The 19,399-nt window shown below is 31.0% G+C and overlaps 1 protein-coding gene across 2 annotated transcripts in view; it reads right to left on the bottom strand.

The window, feature by feature from the left end:
• Positions 1–16,622, bottom strand: part of SP1173 (major facilitator superfamily domain-containing protein SP1173) — a 90,802-nt gene extending 74,180 nt beyond the window's left edge. For both annotated transcript variants that reach the window (XM_088258086.1, XM_088258087.1), the window contains exons 1-2: positions 16,543–16,622; positions 16,109–16,211 (exon numbers count right to left, since the gene is read on the bottom strand). The gene's annotated coding sequence lies outside the window, so the exon portion shown is untranslated. The remainder of the gene's footprint in view (positions 1–16,108; positions 16,212–16,542) is intronic.
• Positions 16,623–19,399: the final 2,777 nt, after the last annotated feature.

Genomic DNA, 19,399 nt, shown 5'->3' with positions numbered 1-19,399 from the left:
AATACATATCAAATTCGTTTCTCGTGTTAAATGAAAATTTCAAATATAAAATTGAGTAGTATGGTTGTCAATCATTAGTAGAATTGGTGAATGTTACATGTGCGTTAATTGATCATTTAAACCAGCCTATGACGGTCGTAAGCCCCGTAAATGCCCAGACTTCCATATTCTTCTTCATCTATGTTGAGATGTCAGAAAATATTATCTGCAATACGCATCACACATACGAAAATAATGTAATTGCTACACGAATTGTCTGTGAAATAAATTCTGTCAAATGTGAGTTCAATACCGAACAGAGAATTGAGTAGTCCACTTGCAAACCAAGTCATGTTATTTTTTTTTAATTTTTAGTTGCCGCCATTAGCTATAGAATATTAAATCTTCTACCGATTTTTGGCATGAATGTTTACAAGGACAGAGTGGTGTAGCGTTCTATTCTCTCTGCCTACCCCTGCGGCGAAGCGGCGTGATGGTTAGTTAGTTTTTTTTTCTTCTTCCGATTTTCGGTTTTTTGAGAGATTTTAGAAAGTGAACTGTCGATCGTTATTCGACATAGCGAGTTTTGCAAAAGTATTGATTTTTCTATTCCATTTTATTGCTAACTTAACGAGTTTTGCCAGATTATGTTAAATATGGACGTAAATATTTTAAATTTTCTACCGGTTGGCGCCATTGACTAAAAAACTTAATATTTTAACAAAACGTGGTTTGCAAGTGGACTACTCAATTGTCCACACGTTAATTACTATTATCTCCAATCTTGTGGCCTCCGAATTAACTAACCATCAGCCATATTGTGAATGGTTTAATTACGGCGGCGCTGGTGTCGCATTCGAAAATTTAAAAAAAAATCTTCGTTCTAGAATTTAATTTTGATTTGAATATGACATCATGGCACAAAATGGCGGCCGCGAGAGATGACATCATCGCTTTTAGCTTTGGAGTAGCTGGTTGCCGTGAGGAGAATTGTGTATTAACCGACACATTTGGCCGCGTGTTGTGCCTTCGGACGTGGGAGTAATTTTATGATATTATGTCGTATGCGGCATGGGGGATACTTCTACGAATTTTGTTTATTATAACATCAGACATGACGCTTGATAAAACGGATAACGTCTACCAAAGAACCCCACGATTTTTTGTCCTCACGATTATGATCTGTATCCATGAAGAAAACTATCTTTCAAGTAGACATGGTGATCGAATTAAAATAACGAATTTAATAACGACGTCTTTATAAGTCATTATTTAATTCGTTTTTTTGGATTCGATTATTTAAATTAATCTGAAATTAATTAATTTGATTTCAATTCTTTGGACCGATTTATGAAACATCAACGTTTGCTCATTACGTAAATTTTAGACGTTAAAATATTACGGCGTATATTATGGCGTCGAAGATAGAAATAAATGCAAGCGAAGTAAATATAATAATTTGAAATGCCAAATTATATGCGTCATATTTGCAAATGCTTTTCTGTTTTTGTTCCTTTCCGCGCCGTTTTACGAGCCCATTAAAATGGTAAAGGGAAATTACAAAACTGAACCCTTGGCACGATAAATAATTTAAATGCCACATCAAAAAAGTAGTTTAAATAACTGCGAATTTCTATTTATATCTCTAGTAATAAATTTAAAACAGGAGAAAAAAATACGGCATGATGCTTGCACCACCCTTCATACCTGACCGCATTTGAGTATTTGAAATACTTTATCATTCCATGTTTTCCTCAGTCTACCTCTGCTTCTATTAGCAAGCACATTCGCCTCATACATTAGTTTTACATTTAAATTACCTGTTATGAAAAATAAGATGTGCATAGATTACTATGAATCTTAATGAACCACGTGATCAATATCTTGATTCCTTTATTTTTTAAAGTTAGATATTTTACCCAATTGTTCGCCTCCATAGTGTAATGGTCCCGGGTTCGATTCCCAGTGGGGGGTCAAATAAATACGAGTGATTTTTCACTCTAATATTTAAAAAATATTATTACCCTGGTACCTGAAGCGGAGGGCTGATCACCTTTCCTTCATGTGTTAACGACCAAGATAACACTGCGTATATATTATGCAGTGTCCTTTGCACCATCGGGAGCGGATAAGGGTTTGAAGATGAATAGTAATTTTATAACGAAAATATTAATGTAAATATTTTTAAATATTTCTTTGAATATATCCTTATACGGATTACGAAATTCATACCGCATGTGGGGTTTTGTGTTTCTGCCTGGTTTGACAATGGTTTAAGGTCACATTTTGTCACGAACTGCCAACCTACCTTACTACACGTATAGTGTGCACTTTACAGGCATATATGACTGCTATAGCAGCCACCATGCCACGGTGTATGGTACGTGTAGTGTAGATTATACCATTACTTTTATAGAATGCGTGTATACATGTCATTGTACAAAGAACACACACATATGGATATCTATCGTTACACCCCAAGAACAAAAATAATGTATGATAAAAATAACTGACTATTGTATACGCTTCATACCGTATTGAGTTTTGTATTTCTGTTCCCTTATTTCCATATAATCCTACATTCGTCAATTTATGACGAAAAATAACGCTTTTATTAGGAAATTTATGGACAACGCAATGCAATATTTTCATATACATATATCATTTCATATATGATTTATATTATCTTTCGACATTTTTAAATTGAACCGCATTTTACATAATTAGTATATACTTATATAAAATAGCCTTTTCTACTTCTTTATTTTATCAGGTTTTAACGATTAAATTATTTTATTTATTTATTTATAAAAGTAGACACAATTAATGCAGAATAATTAAAGTACGTATTTTCTATGTTCTTCACAATGCAAATATAAAATACTTTGAAATGAAATAATACAAATTTTAAAAGTAAACGTTGATGGAACTAAATTCACTAATAAGTATACATATATATATATATATATATATATATATATATATATATATATATATATATATATATATATATATATATATATATATATATATATATATATATATACACTTAGGCTTCGTATAACACGGATGTATAAATTGTGCCATATTTTTTGTATACACATGTATTGTACACGCATTTAGAAAAATAAATAAATAAAATAATATGTTTGTTATTAAAAATAATAAAGTACGTTTTCATATAAACTATCTTAGATTTTTTTGGAATGCAAACCCTAATTTTGTACGAACTTCAAACCTTGTATAACACGGGTTTTTGTGGAACCATGTAACTCATAAGCCTCTAAAAAAGAGAGCTGGCTTAAGGTCCTATCATTTTACCTCTCTGTAAAGGAAAGCATGGATATAAGAGAGACCTATTTATAAGAAGAAAATGTCTGCCCCTTTAGCAATCTTATATCACGGTTCGACTGTACTTATTCACCCATTATAAACCAAACTAAAGTTTCATTTTCACCAGAAACCATTAGTTTATTACTGTACTAGTAATAAAAAATGTAAAATTTAATTGAATAGCATTTTTTTAGTTTCCATGTTTGAATTATAACATAAAAATACAGTAAGTTCTGTTTCAACGTATGCACGTTATTTATGTATATACAATGTGTAATTTCATTGCGTTACCAGATGGCTGTTTTGGTGACATTGAATTTTGGGAAAGTCGATAAGCTTTCAGGAAAATTAACATCAAATGAAATTACATTACTGGGAAATCAATTTAATCAATGGAATTAAATAATATAATCATGCATAAAATTATGTAAATAAAGCCAGTAAAACCTTGATTTAATGGACTACTTCGGATGAAAAGGGGTGTATACCTACTATAGTTATGTAATATTCAAGAACTAAATTTTTAACATAATAGTAATAATTTCTAAAATTATTACTATTATGCCAGTTTTTTTCAGTTGAGAAATCTGCTGTGCATTCGTAATACACTGAATAGTAGAAAAAATCTGAAAAAAGAATAAACTCGATGGACTAAGGTCAGATGAGAATAATGCAAGGCTGAAACATATAAAATTAGATAAACATATTAAATTTTGAAAGGAGCGTTGAGATGGTTTGAGAATGCGGAACGAATGAGTGAGGAAAGAACGGCAAAACAAATTTAACCAAGGAAAACTTGGCTTGTTTAAGTATTTTAAATACTTGAAAGAAGTCAGGTCAGGAGCCATAATCGGCAGGTATGTATGAGGAGATGCATGAACGTGGAAGAGGCGAAGAATTTTTGCAAAGACAGAGCGGTGTGGTGTTCTATTCCCTCTGCCCACCCCTGTGCGGAAGTAGTGTGTTAGTCAATTAGTAGTTTTGTATTGTTAAATTATTATTTACACTTATATTAAAACTTGAAATCTAAAGTTCGGCGAATACCAGTTGCGAGCCACGCTATGTGCTCGTAGCTCAGTCAGTTTTGCCTTATAATAACTTAATAGATAATAAATGAATAACTATGTTAAATGTAGGCACCCGAACCCATGGGTCGTAATAATTTTCCCGCAGTTTATCCATTGCGTACATTTTAATTAAAAGTTAACGGGAGCGGCTGTGGGTTGGTCTGAGTATAATATTGTTTGACATGAACCCGAAGCTTTCCACCATTTTCCGCCACTTCCGGGAAAGTGGGTAGCAACTGTGTCAACACAGAATAATCAATGCCAATGATAATTATATTCAGGGAAAACATCAACCATACTCTGTAATTTTCCTACGTTCGCTTTTATTTAATTTTGTACCATTTTCCTGGTTCATAATATAAAAATAATGAAGAAGATTCATCCTAGACTCATTTTTGTTTGAAAGGTATATTGCCAATAATAATTATATTTAGGGAAAACAACAAGCATACTTTCCAATTTTCCTACGTTCGCTTCTATTTAATTTTGTACCATTTTCCTGGGTCATAATATAAAAATAATGAAGAAGATTCATCCTAGACTCATTTCAGTTTGAAAGGTATATTGCCAATAATAATTATATTTAGGGAAAACAACAAGTATATTATGTAATTACCTGCGTTCGCTTTTATTTAATTTTGTACCATTTTCCGAGGTCATAATATATATAAATGATGAAGAAGATTCATCTTAGACTCATTTCAGTTTGAAATGTATATTGCCAATAATAATTATATTTAGGGAAAACAACAAGCATATTATGTAATTACCTGCGTTCGCTTTTATTTAATTTTGTACCATTTTCCGAGGTCATAATATATATGAATGATGAAGAAGATTCATCTTAGACTCATTTCAGTTTGAAAGGTATATTGCCAATAATAATTATATTTAGGGAAAACATCAAGCATACTATGTATTTTACCTGCGTTCGCTTTTATTTAATTTTCTACCATTTTCCGAGGTCATAATACATATAAATGATGAAGAAAATTCATCCTAGATTAATCTTTGTTTTTTAAGGTATATCTACTAGTAAAATCAGCTTTTAATATTTCCGTGACAATTTTTCATTAGGACAAATTCTCTAAAAATAATATTTTCCATGTTTTTGGAGGATGAATATAGTGGCAATTAAAGCTATCGAATACTTATAACTATTATTTTTGAAAGGACATGATCGAGTCATATGGTATGTACCCGTTTATGAAAATAGGTTGTAAAATATTATAGTTTTTTTAAAAGAAAATATTAAACAAAAACTTTTACATTGAAAACACCTTACTTTTAGGTTTTCATGAGTCATTGAGGTAATATTTTAAGAAAACGGAGCAAAATACAACATATAATTAATATTTTTTAATTACTATTTATTGTTATATTGCACGAATCCGAAGCCTTTAAATAAAACCCGTCTACGAAGTCTTAGAAAATTATTTGTTACGTTAAAAATTAGTATGGAAAAAAACTAATATACTACAAGTAAAAAAGTAGTTTCCGCTTAGTTTAGTTTATGATTATAGTGTGGGAGGAGCATACGGTAACATAGTGAACACCATAAAAGTAGTATAGAGAACAATTATCACAACAATTAACCTCGTTTTTTAAATTATTAATTATTCAATTAATCAGAGAGAAAAAAATACAACAATTGTATCTGTAAGATTCTAAAGTAAAATTCCTAAATGTAACACTAAACATTTTTACTAAAAATATACATATCTAGTTAAAATAATAACTTCAACGTCTAGGCAGAAATAAAAAAAACGGTAACGGTAACTTTGAAAAAAAAAATGTATATATATATATATATATATATGTTTATATATTATATATATATATATATATATATATATATATATATATATATATATATATATATATATATATATATATATATATATATATATATATATATATATATATATATATATATATATATATATATATATATATATATATATATATATATATACATATATACATATATATATACATATATATATATATATATATATATATATATATATATATATATATATATATATATATATATATATATATATATATATATATATATATATATATATATATAAATATAATTGAATTCAATTGAACACTGATCCAATTAGGGCATAATATATAACAAACGGAAATTCATGTTTAAACTAAGTAGTGCAGATAATATTAAATTTACTTTTATTAGATAAAAACAAATATTCATCAAAAATATTCGGTAGCTATAACTTTCTTACAGTACGGATCGACAACGATTTAGTAATGATAATTAATGATATTTTAAAATCAATATTAAATATTATTTTATTATAAATGACCTTATTTAGAAATAAGGGCAAAGTTCGAGTTATCTACACAACATACATAGTTTAAACGTTAATTTCAGTGTGTTATCGATACTTGGCAAGTCAGTAGAATTGCAAAAAGAATATAAAATCATGATTGACATCGCTGATAGAAGATTATTAATATTGTAGATAACTACAGTTTTAACTAGGGTTACAGTTTTTGGTAAAGAATATTTGTTCAATGTTTATGTAGTCAAAGTCTAAGATTGTGATTTTATGCGCCTATGCCGTGGAGGAATTTGTATTTTACAAATATTTTAACATTATGTGCTTACACTTAACCTTGCGTTTATTGGACAAAAGCGATACGAGCATCATCCACGCGGCCTTCAAAACCTGTATATTGAGGCCAAATCCATGGGAACACACTTCTTGAGGAACGATACAATTTTTAATATTTACACCATGAAATCATTTAATTTTACTTTTTCAACTGCCTCTATAACTCGCCCAAACTTTTACGTGTTTTTATTTATTTTATAAAAACTCGTAAAAGCCTCCTCTCGTGATTTTGGCTTTTACAAACAAAATACATTGAATAATAACAAAAAAAGATAAAAGAGAAGATAGAGAGAAGAGAAATAACATATAGTAATAATAAATAGTTACAACAATTAACTGAAATTAAGGAAAATATAAAATAAATTATCTTTATTGAGTAAATCATACTAAAATGTGGACGGTCAAAATATTGTTACCTTAAACGAAACTATGAAATGTGGACTAGGAAAACTACGAAAAATAAAAGTAAGTATCCATTGAAAACCGAGCGTGAAATTAGGTACCAGACATCTTCCAGCGACTATACTCGCAGTACGCACAATTCCATGTCATTATTTGATGATGCTAATCAAAATATCGAATAATATATTACGCCATTACACTGATACCTATACTAAAAGATAAACACAAAATACTGTGAAAAATATTTTTGAAATGAATATTTCCGAGAAAGTTATTTGGAGCAGATTTGAAAATGATCTAATTCTCGTTAATAGACGAGACACAAACTGCTTTGATCACCGCCCAACCGGATCCCAGATCACATTATTGTTTATCCGAGTTTGCTATTTTTAACATGAATTCATAACACGAATCTATCACCGGCGCCGCGGCGCTGGACGCAAACATTGGACCAAACTTATTTCGCAACTTGTAACACGGAAAAATCTGTATTTTATCGCCTTTTTCTCATTTTATCGGTCACTGCAGAATATATGAATATCATTTTCGAGAAATATCGTTTTTACTGCGCAGGTAGGTACTGTGAGTTTATTTATTTTACTATCTATTTATTCAAAATATATTATTTTTTCTATGGAAAAACACTTAACACGTAAAGCCTTTACTTTTAGAGGCTTGTCTGCAGGTAGGATAGTAAGGATTGGGAAGGTAAATGTATCACAAAAAATCACAAAAACGGAGACCAATTGAAGATAAATCACAATTATAAAAAATAAACTAATTTTAAATGCTACTCGTTTAATTTTAAACCATCTTTATTTCTATTCATAATTTGATTATTTTAAAGGTAATAAAAAAATATTATTTTCCTGTTGTTTTTTACCGCTACAACTTCATTTTGACGGACTATATACCTCCATAATTGATATATTTTTTACGTTAATTTCTAAAAACATTTATATTATTAATATTGTATATGACTAGTAAATTTGTATAAGTTTTATTGTAAATAAGTTTAGGGAGAAGTACTCTGTGTTCATTGTGTAGACAAGATAATAAAAGAGAATAAAAGGAATAAAAAAAATAACCTAGACAACATTTGATCAATTTAATATTACTTTATTTTCCACCCCTGTCGTTCTTTAACGATTAAACACCGGCGACCATTTTGCTCGCACTGGGAAGAAGAAGGAAATACGAGAATTGGAGTGATTCTAGAAATAGGTATGACATAGTTAGAGTGGTTACAGCATGTTGCGTTATTTAAATTTATTGTAATGTGACAACTGAATTTCCTCTCACTAGTAAACACGACAATATGCCATTAAGTGAAACGTGTGACCTGTTTTTTGCACTCGCTCCAAGCAAGCTAATGTTTTATAAATAACATTTTCCTATTGCAGCAGGTGTGTTTTAGCCCTGTTATTAATTTACTTGCGTTTATTTGTCACGTATTTTATAATTCGTCACAACAAAGAGAAATCTAACGCATGATTGAACACAGCGCCAAAATATGATTTAATTTGACAAATAGTTTGGATCATAGGAGAGTGAATTAAATTACTATTAACTGTGCCTTTTATTGCTTCATGTTTTACATTTTGCCCTGTGTTTTCCTGTTTGTTACTTTCTTATCAGTTTTTCAGTCTTGTCAACCTTAATCACATGTTCCAAAATGAGTAATGGAAGTTACTCATTGGGAATATTATATATGTGACTTAAGTATGTAATATGTTTAAAAAATATATATATATATAATTCAATATGGTTTAAAAAAAATATTTTTTACTCATTTTCTAGACTTTTCTTCTTTCACAATCTTAAAATTAATTTATTTTTATTACAATATTTTTTGTTATATTTCTTTATTATATTAACATGTATATAATTCATTAAAATTATTTTTTAGCATTTAAATAAATACATAAATAAATCACACGTTTTGTAAATGCAATAGCCAAAAATGGAAAGTCAAACTAAAAGTATAAGTAATTTGAAACTGATGAATTTATTGATTGAAAATCCTCCCTAAACCTTAAATATATTATTCTATTGCGGGTGAGACGCATCACGAAATACAGAATGAATTTCTTCTCCATAAAACTTTAGATACTACTCTAACTGTCAAAGACTGTATCACGAGGGTACATAAATCAATATATTTGCTGTAAGTACTTGTGTGTATGTACTATGTACATACTTATATATTTCCACCCTCTTGAAAAAGGCTCTGAACAAATCTAAGGTTTCCGTTTTCCGCAATTATTGCTTTATTACTTTTCTCATTACTAGAGAATAGAATATATACACCTATAAAAATTAGTATATAATTGTTCTTTTGTTAAAAATTGTAAATCTCATTGAATCATCGATTGCTTTGAAAATTTTACACAAATCGCACGCATTGGCGTGTTTTTTATGCCCTCTTCTTTCTTTTCCATTTAATTATACTGAGCTACAGCAACGCGTGGTCAGGTACATATAGTATTAAATAAAAAATAAAAAATATGGAGTTTTTAATCCAACACAGAAACTCTTACATAGCCAAAATGTTTTTCACCACAATAGTTATTGAATAAATGTCGTCAACATTTTTTTTTTAAGATTAAGGAGATTGATAGCTGATTAAAATAAAAAATAATAATAAGTAATGGGGCATTCCGGAAAGTTCTCACGCGTTTCCTAACGGTACGAACATTGTGCATCATGTACAAGATAGCTTTCTTCAGAACTCACTTTCCTATTAAGGTGATAAACAATTAGATATAATAAACTATTGGTACGTGTAGTCAGCCTTTGTAGTTCGAAGTTACCGCGTCACACCGCCTTTTATACCGGTATAAGACAAAGAAAATGCATTGGCTTTAATAATATTTTTTAAATAGAAGCAGTCTAAAAGAAACTTTTTTAGTCAAAAACAGAAAAATGTAATATTCCTGTATTGTCAATCAAGTACTATGAATCGGGCAATTATTATATAAAAAAGGACACTACTTTTGAACAATATTTCAAGAGTTTTTTTTAAATTTTTGCCGTTGATTTTGATTCTGTATCATTCAGAGTATGTACCGTATTTTTTTATGATCCATGATATATTTTTATGTATGTATGTAAATATATATTTTTTTAATTTAGGTTAGATTAGGTTTAGGCTAGTCGGAGTAGTTTCTTGTAAAATGATTTTACCAACATTTCAAATACATATATTGTATTAACAACAAATTATTTACATATTTTTTATTGTTTCGGTATTCATTTTGTGGTAAGACATGAAGAAATTGTAAAGAATAACACTTGTTTTTTCCCTTGAATTATATTTATTCTATTTTAACAAGAATGAAATAAAATACTCAAAACAAGTGTTTTTCATTTACAATTTAATTATTTTCAGATGCGGGAGCGAAAACGATTATTACATACTGAATGATGTCTATAGCTAGGTACTGTTATCTAGTATCTAATATTTCCACGAGTAGATAGTATAGTAACTAAATTACTAAATCGTGGCATGACCCATGGTGAGCTCACATAGCACAGAATAAATGTGGAATGTATAAACTCTGGGTCAATTCATTACTCACTTCATTCATAACTGAGTAAAGTATGTACTAACAAACTGCAGATTGTATCAACATTTCCAGTGACACAGTAAACTATGACATTGTGTGTAATTGTATCATCAGTTATAGTTATTAATAGAGACAGATTCAACACGGCTGCATCTTTTGTATGGATGCTGACGAATGTCTTTCGCTTTTATTTAAAAAAATTCAAGCCCTCTAATAGGTACTTTTGTGTTATTTTTTTATTTATTTTAAATTATTTTGCATTTCACAATATACTATTAATAAAAGTACAAAAAATGTATGTATAATACAAAAAAAAAGATCCCACAAAGGCATAGCCTGTGTGAGTATGCATTATATTTTAGGTTGTAGTAAAGGCAAAAATACAATAGATGTTATCAGAAATAAAATTAGATTAAAAATCATTCATTAGTTTAAATTTTTTTCTCACTTATTATTTTAAACTTTACACAACAGTAGTTTCGTTAAATCACTTTGAAAAATATTCTAAAACACAAATCAATAACACAAATATTTTTCACTTTTATTTAATTGATTTAGTAAAAAAACTATTATTTTGCGTGGATTCAAGTTATAGAAAATACATTTTAATTATGTCTTTACAAAATTTTCATTGATAATTATTTATTGTAAATGATAAATTAAATACAAACGTATTTTTTGATTAACAATAACGTCGTATAATAAAAATTCATTTATTTTCTAGCCTAATCCGTTAATAATCTTCCTGAGCCACATTTTCATTAAAAAAAAAACAGGTAAAGGCAACCTAAATCAGTATACTTTATAAAAAGATATGTGTAATTAAAATGTAAGTTTTCTTGTAACGTATTAAGAATACTGACATTTTTACTCAACTCGGTCAGGTAGGAGACGTCGAGATTTGAGTCCGTGGGGGGCGTGGTTGGTGTATAAGCCGGTAATGAATACATTCGACCACTTCAGACTAGCATTGAGGTGAGTCGCTTTTGTAGCCGATGGAAGAAAAAAAAACGAAGTAAAAAATGAGCATTGTAAAGATTTCGTCTAGGATCAACAGCACGGTGGGATTTTTCTACCTATCTTTTGAAATTCTCGATGTTGAAGATAAGAGATCGGTAAAAAGTCTTCCGAATTAAAATCGTATCAAATAAACATTTCAATCTCATTTTAAGGTCTATTTCACCATTGTTTTAAATAGATTTTATTTTGAGAATTACACTTTACATTCGACGTATTTCGCTACTATAGCGTTTGTTTGAACTTCTTTAAAATGGTTGTTTTGGTTGCTATGCTAGAAACCGACTTTTTTTAATACCGGTTCGTTGTTTACAACATATTGAGCGTGCCTAAATACTTGTTCACAAATCTGGATTATCTCCAATTTTAGGAGTATTTTTCATATTATTTTTTGACATCTTATCACAATTCCATATTCTTCTTCATCTTTGATGAGATGTCAAAAAATAATATGGTTCATTGTTTAATGTGTTAATTTCATAATGCAATATGGACGTTCAATAATGGGCAGAATGGTAAACGTTACATAAGGGAATAAAGTGAATGCCAAGACGTAAGCCCCAGTCTTCCATCTTCCTTCATAAAAAAACGATATATTTTATGTCTCATCTCAAGTTGAGACACCTGTAATATTAATTTTTAATATGTTTACCTACATGACCCACATAATGAGGAACTCTTCTTTTGGTAAAATGTTCCTAATTTTTGTAAAAAAAAATCATTTTAAACTATTGCAAATATTTTGCACGAATTTTTACACCATAAATATACGCGGACCACCTGTATAAGCAGGTGGTTCGTGAGCAAAAATAGATACGTAAAAAAAACCACGGCAGGTGGATAATCCAATTAATTTCCTATTCAAGCGATTTAGTACAAATATATTACGGTAATCATACATATGGGGGTATTATTAGGTACCTACTTAACAGGAACGTTTGTGCAGATAATATTTTGAAACTATTACGCCACTTCACGTAGCGATAGACAGAGAGAATAGAACGCCACACCAATCTGTCTTTGCTAACAATCTTCGCCACTTCCACATTCGTGCATATCCTCGTACATATCCGCCGATTATTCTGACTCCTGAACTGATCATTATTAAAAAATTGAAATACTTGATCATGCCACGTTTACCTCGGTCTTTCTCTGCTCCTATTTCCAACTACGTTTGGCTAGTAAATTTATCTTGCTGCTCTTTCTTCACTCATTCGATTCATGCCCAAACCATCTCAACACACCTTTCTTAATTTTATAATAATTAGCATTTTAAAATTCCTAATATTTCTCTTCCTAGTTTTACTGAGAACGATTCCTATAATAATATCATTCAGTCTCGTCGCCAAAATGTTTACAACGTTTCGAAAACGCTTTCAAAAGAAGTGTGATGCTACCAAAGAAAAAATACCACATGAAGGAATAATCGGTATACCAGCAAATGACGTTGGCACACATAAACCAGATATTTGCCATATAGCATCAGCAGCAAAAATATAATCGAATATATATTTTTTTACAACATTTTGAGTGTGTCCAAATACTTGTTCATAAAATCTGGATTATCTCCAATTAAAGGAGTTATTTTCATATTATTTTTTGACATCTCATCAAAGATGAAGACGAATATGAAAGTCTGGGCATTTACGGGTCTGACGACCGTCATAGGCTGGTTTAAGTGATCACTTAACACACGTGTAACATTCACCAATTCTACCCATTATTGACAACCACACTACTCAAATTCTTGGGAAAGAAAGTGATCACTTAAACCAGCCTATGACGGTCGTCAGCCCCGAAAATGCCCAGACTTCCATATTCTTGAATCTTTGGTGAGATGTCAAAAAATAATATATATTTTTTTTGTATGAACTCGTATGAATGCATAAATTTCTATGCGAAACGAGTTTCCGATTACAGCATCAGGTATAAATTATTTGTATTGTACAAAAGTGATGTCATTTCATGGAAATATTACCAACTTCCTCGTCATCTCGTTATACCGGCGGGCATTGGGACAAGGGTATCAATTATTTTTCGACTATGGAATGGTCAGACAAGATTATACACTTTTTATGTGAAAATATAATATTAGTTTCGGTTAGTTCCGGTACATTCGAAGCTGGATAGAACGTGGTTAGTCGAGTCTGCTGAACCGAGACTCAAATAAACGTTTTTGAATAATGTACATATTATGTTATTCATCTCAAGTTAGTTCACACCGTTTTAAAGCGTGAGTCATCTACTGGAGAAGTAAAATATTATTCATATTCTCACTTCTAACCTTGTGAAATAATGGCGTCCAAAATGTGCTACTAGTTCTAGACACAAAATAATGATTTTTAAAACAAACTGTCGGAAGTTTCTTTAAAAAAATTGCAAAGCACTTGTTCTTAACAAATACTTGAAATAGGTCAGGTTAGGAGTCAAAACAATCGGCGGGTGTGTACGAGGAGATGCATGAAGGTGGAAGAGGCGAGGAATGTTTGCAAAGACAGAGTGGTGTGGCGTTCTATTCTCTCTGCCTACCCCTGCGGGGAAGCGGCGTGACGGTTAGTTAGTTAGTTCACTTGTTCTTTCTCCCTAACGTCAGTATGATCACGAGAGGCGCAATGGATCATTTTCATGATGTGTTATTATTGGCTAATAAATTAATATGAAAAATCACAAGACAATCGGTAACATTCTTATTGAAATCTGTAGAGATGAAGGTTTAAGCTTTAGATATTTTATTAAAACGAAAAACGGACGTCCGTATACGTCATCAAATTTATGTCATCGGGTGAGTTATGAGGCGTATCCCTTTATGTATCTGCTTTATACAGCTGTAATAGTAGTAGTGTGGATTCGTTTCTGTGACGTCATTCGTTACCAACTTACGAAAACAACGTTTTTACTAAGGCGAATATTGCAAAAGAAAATGATGAATGAAAATATCGATTACATCGGCTGTTATAAACAGAAAACGCGTCTTGCAAAATCCTTTATACGTTAAGTATGTAGTTAGGTTAGATATTCCTCCCGAGTGCTATTCACGAGTGCTAAAATATTTAATTAAGAGTACATGCTTTTTATTTCCTTCTCTCCACCCGCACCTATTGTCTCATTAAATTGATGTAATGATATCTTGATTGTAAGTAGCATGAAAATCAGCATTCGCTTCAGGTAGCAAATCAAAGTAACAATTTTGGCTCAATACTTGCATGGAAGCTAACTAAACATACCAAGTACTGTTTACCTAGTATCACTATTTGTCACTAGGTAGAGGCGTGCATTCTATATAGGCAGAAAAGCAATGCCTACCCTGGATTACTCGCGTTCCATATAGAAACACGACCAGTGCCTACTATGCCTTATCCTTACCCAACCCTATTGCCTACAATTATTAAAAACTGATATTAGGTATTAATGTTACAATGACGGTGGTATAGTAACTAACTAACTAACCATCACGCCACTTCCCCGCAGGGGTAGGCAGAGAGAATAGAGCGCCACACCACTCTGTCCTTGCAAACATTCTTCGCCTCTTCCACGTTCATGCATCTCCTCATACATACCCGCCGATTGTTACGACTCCTAACCTGACCACTTTCAAGTATTTGGCATGCCATGCATGCCTGATCGTGCCATGTTTTTCTCGGTCTTCCTCTGCTTCTTTTCCCACTAACATTCGCCTCATAAATTTGTTTTACCGTTCTTTCCTCACTCATTCGTTCCACATGTCCAAACCATCTCAACACACCTTTCTTAATTTTATCGATAATGCTTATCTCAGCTTTGCATTCCTTCCTTATTTCACTATTCGCACATCTATCATACATCGGTGGTATAGTAGTCAACTAAAACATTACAACAAAATATGCATTGACTGGTTTCGAGTTAACTGATGTCTGGGGTTCGATTTCTAGACGGGTCAACCTAAAAATTAACTTACTTCATCTACATTATAACGATTAGTTTGTATTTTACATTTTAGATTACCGCCAATATTTTTTTTACAGCGTCAAATATTGTAAATGAGAATACAAAAACAGTGAAAATGTTTCATAATGCATATTTATATATAAAATTTCTAAATAAAAAAAATACTTACAATAAATACTGCTTATGTCGAATAATCAATAAAATAAAGCCTTTTTTCACTTATTTGATACTTCACACAACACTGGATTCGTAAAATCACTTCGAAAAATATCCTGAAACACAAATCAATAATTGAAATCTAAAAATAATAAACTTGAAAAACCAACACAAGATATTGACTGAAATAAAAACGAACGAAAATATTCCTCGCACAAAACTAGTATGTAAACCATAAAAAAGAGGAAAAATAATTCTTCACGAAAAATAAAGTGTCAAACACATGCTCTTAAAAACACGTCACAAATAAAATAAAGAAAACCGGTAAATAAAAAATATATATAAATTAAATAAGAATATATTTTAACAAGCCTAAAAGGGAGGTATTTTAAGGCAGATAAATTACAAAAACAGTTTTGAAAATGGAATTTGAAAAAAAGCACTAACGGGAAAACAAATGCGCGCCGCTAATTTCTAACCCGGCGGAGTGGGACGCGTGCTCACGGGGCGTGCGACGAAAAGCAACTGGTGTGGCCAGTCTACTAAAACAGTCGCTCTACCGTGAAAGGCAAGCAATTTTTTGTACTCTCAGTAAAAAGGAAAAAGTAAGATACAAAGCGTTTGAGGAATTGGTACTCGGACAAGGGTGTTTCTTTTTGCTCTGGCAATGTTACTATTTTATTTTTTCTTTGTCCGGATATTGGATAGTTTTTACCGCGTAAACGGACTCGGATCGGACGCCATGGAGTTTGGATTAAAAAAGTAAAAATAATAATAACCCTTCAAGTCCCAGTATTCTTTAAGTGGCAACTTAATTTTCTCTAAATCCAGGTATTAATTTATTTTACGTAATTGATTTTTTTCTTAAAACACGGTTGTTACATTGAACAAAATAAGTTTTTCTTCGTTATAATTATATGGGTTTCAAAAGAGTTTTAAAAAAATCTATGTATTTTCTAAAAAGCCAAAAAATAAAATTTTCATTCTTTGAAAAAATCGAGCGTGAACAGACATGCGACCTCTCCGTTCGACTCAGGTGGAATGAATTCTGTATTAGCGAATATCCCCTTAATACCCACAAGCAAAACGTTTTAAACAAGTTCACATAATTTTAAGTTTTGTACTACTACTACTACTACTACCATTACGCCGTTTCCCCGCAGGGGTAGGCAGAAAAGACGGAACGCCATACTCTTCTGTCCTGACATACACCCCTCGCCTCCTTCACATCCATACATCTAGTCATAAATGCCCTCCGATTACGCAGACTTTTGACACCACCAGATTTTAGGTTCTGGTTGATCTGATCGTGCCAAGTCTTTTTCGGTCGTTCTCGTTCGGTTTTTTGCTCACATTCGCCACATAAATGTAGTAATTTAAGTTTTTTACTAACATTTCTTGGTGGAAATGCATTTTATATAATAAAATATCAACTTCATAGTTTTTTCCACATAAAATTTATCGGGTTCGATATCGGGTTCGATTCTTAGGTTGTTCAAAATTAATGTGAGGGATTTTTTACCGTAACATTTATTACTCCCGACTGAAATTGTAATTAAAGATCAAGATAACACTGTATCTTTACGAAGTAGTTCCTAATGCACCATTTGGATGCGTATAGGGGTTAAAAGAAGAAAAATACATAAAAGTAAAAAAAAATATTTTTTGGGACTGAATGTGTTACGAAGTGGATGATGCATCAACGAGGTTTCAAGAGAGTTAAACAGTTTGCATATAACCAGGAGTTTTTTTATTTATTATTTGCATGCAAATATTTTTTAACAAATTAGTACATATTGTTGGCATCTTCTAGTTTTATTGTCATCATATACTAATTTTGTTTTATAATATGTATTTTAAATAATTCACAGGTATTGTAAGATATTCAACCATTAATTGTCACTATAATATAGGAGAAACTTTGGTTTATGTGGAATCATAATAACATTATGTATGATACACTTAATTATTTTATGCGCTTAGTACAAAGTAATACTGATTGCCTAGTAAATTATTGCAGGCGTTACTTCTTATATGTACATAAGAAAAGATTGTGAATAATTTTTTCGTCCTCTTTTGGTATTTTGTTATACAAAACTGTTTTTGGTCGTGTTGACAAGAGTACTGCAAATAAGTTACATAATGATCCTTTTTAAATTCGCAATCATATAAAACCAAAGGATTTGAAAATACTCGTTCATTACATAAAACAAATATTCTTCTTACCTTTATCTGCATCCGGTGCATATAGCACTACATCGTTTCGACGCAGCGTTATCTTGATCACGAGAGGCGCAATTTACCAGTGCTGAATTATTTTTATTTATTATTTCATAAGTTTTTTAGAATCCATGAGTGAAAAAATATTTATAAATAAACATTTTTTCATTCATGGATTCTAAAAACCGGGACTTCCAGTACGGAGATGGATAAAAACATAAAAATGTTTTGTTTTTCTTCTTCAGTTTTTGAATCCAATATTTAACCCTTTCCACTCTGACCATTTTTTCTCATAACTGATCAGTTACTCTGATAAAAAAAATGCGACGTTTTTCTACCATTAAAATAAATATTTTGGTTCCCTAATTTTGGGACACACTGTCTGGCAATTCGTATGACCAGGTTGATTAAGATTAACTGTATTTATCTGAAATATTTTTTGGTAGAATATACTTGGGTGATAGAGAAATCAGTGATTTATGTTATACCTGCGCCGGGCCAGACATTGTGGCCCACGGAGCTGCCTACTAGAATCACACGGGCCAGAATGTCTGGCCTACAGAGTGGTAAGAGTTAATAACATGTTACTATGGCGTCCAACGCATCGTTCATCTTATGACGTATGCATTATTAATTATAAGCATCCTAGGAAATACATCTCATGTAATGTTGCAGGAAACATTGTTGCGACATAAATACTCTCGAATTTCGCTGAGTCACTGGGATTGGGGTGGGTTCCACAAATAGGTACAAATGAGATCAGAGGACAACAATCTGACTTGACAGGTCCCATTAAGCATGTGGGAATCTTCACCATGGGGCATGGGCCACGCATTGTACTCTACTTGATCTAATTATAGACAATAATTGCTTAGATATCGTGATACACGGATTCATTGTTAGGGATAACACATCGCTCACTCCTTTTAACAACGTAATATATATATAAAAAATCAGGAGATCGTTTTTAAAGTTTAAAAATATAATGAAATGTATTATAATAAAAATAAATATCAAGCCACTTATTGAATTTTCACTGTGCAACAGATCTTTTTAGGTAAAACCTGAATGTTTATTCTCCATT

This window comes from Brachycentrus maculatus, unplaced genomic scaffold (genome assembly GCF_059751285.1).
Source record: "Brachycentrus maculatus isolate JH-2025_06_01 unplaced genomic scaffold, ASM5975128v1 h1tg000090l, whole genome shotgun sequence".
NCBI lineage: Eukaryota > Metazoa > Arthropoda > Insecta > Trichoptera > Brachycentridae > Brachycentrus > Brachycentrus maculatus.
This window is presented reverse-complemented; position numbering and strand designations above follow the sequence as displayed.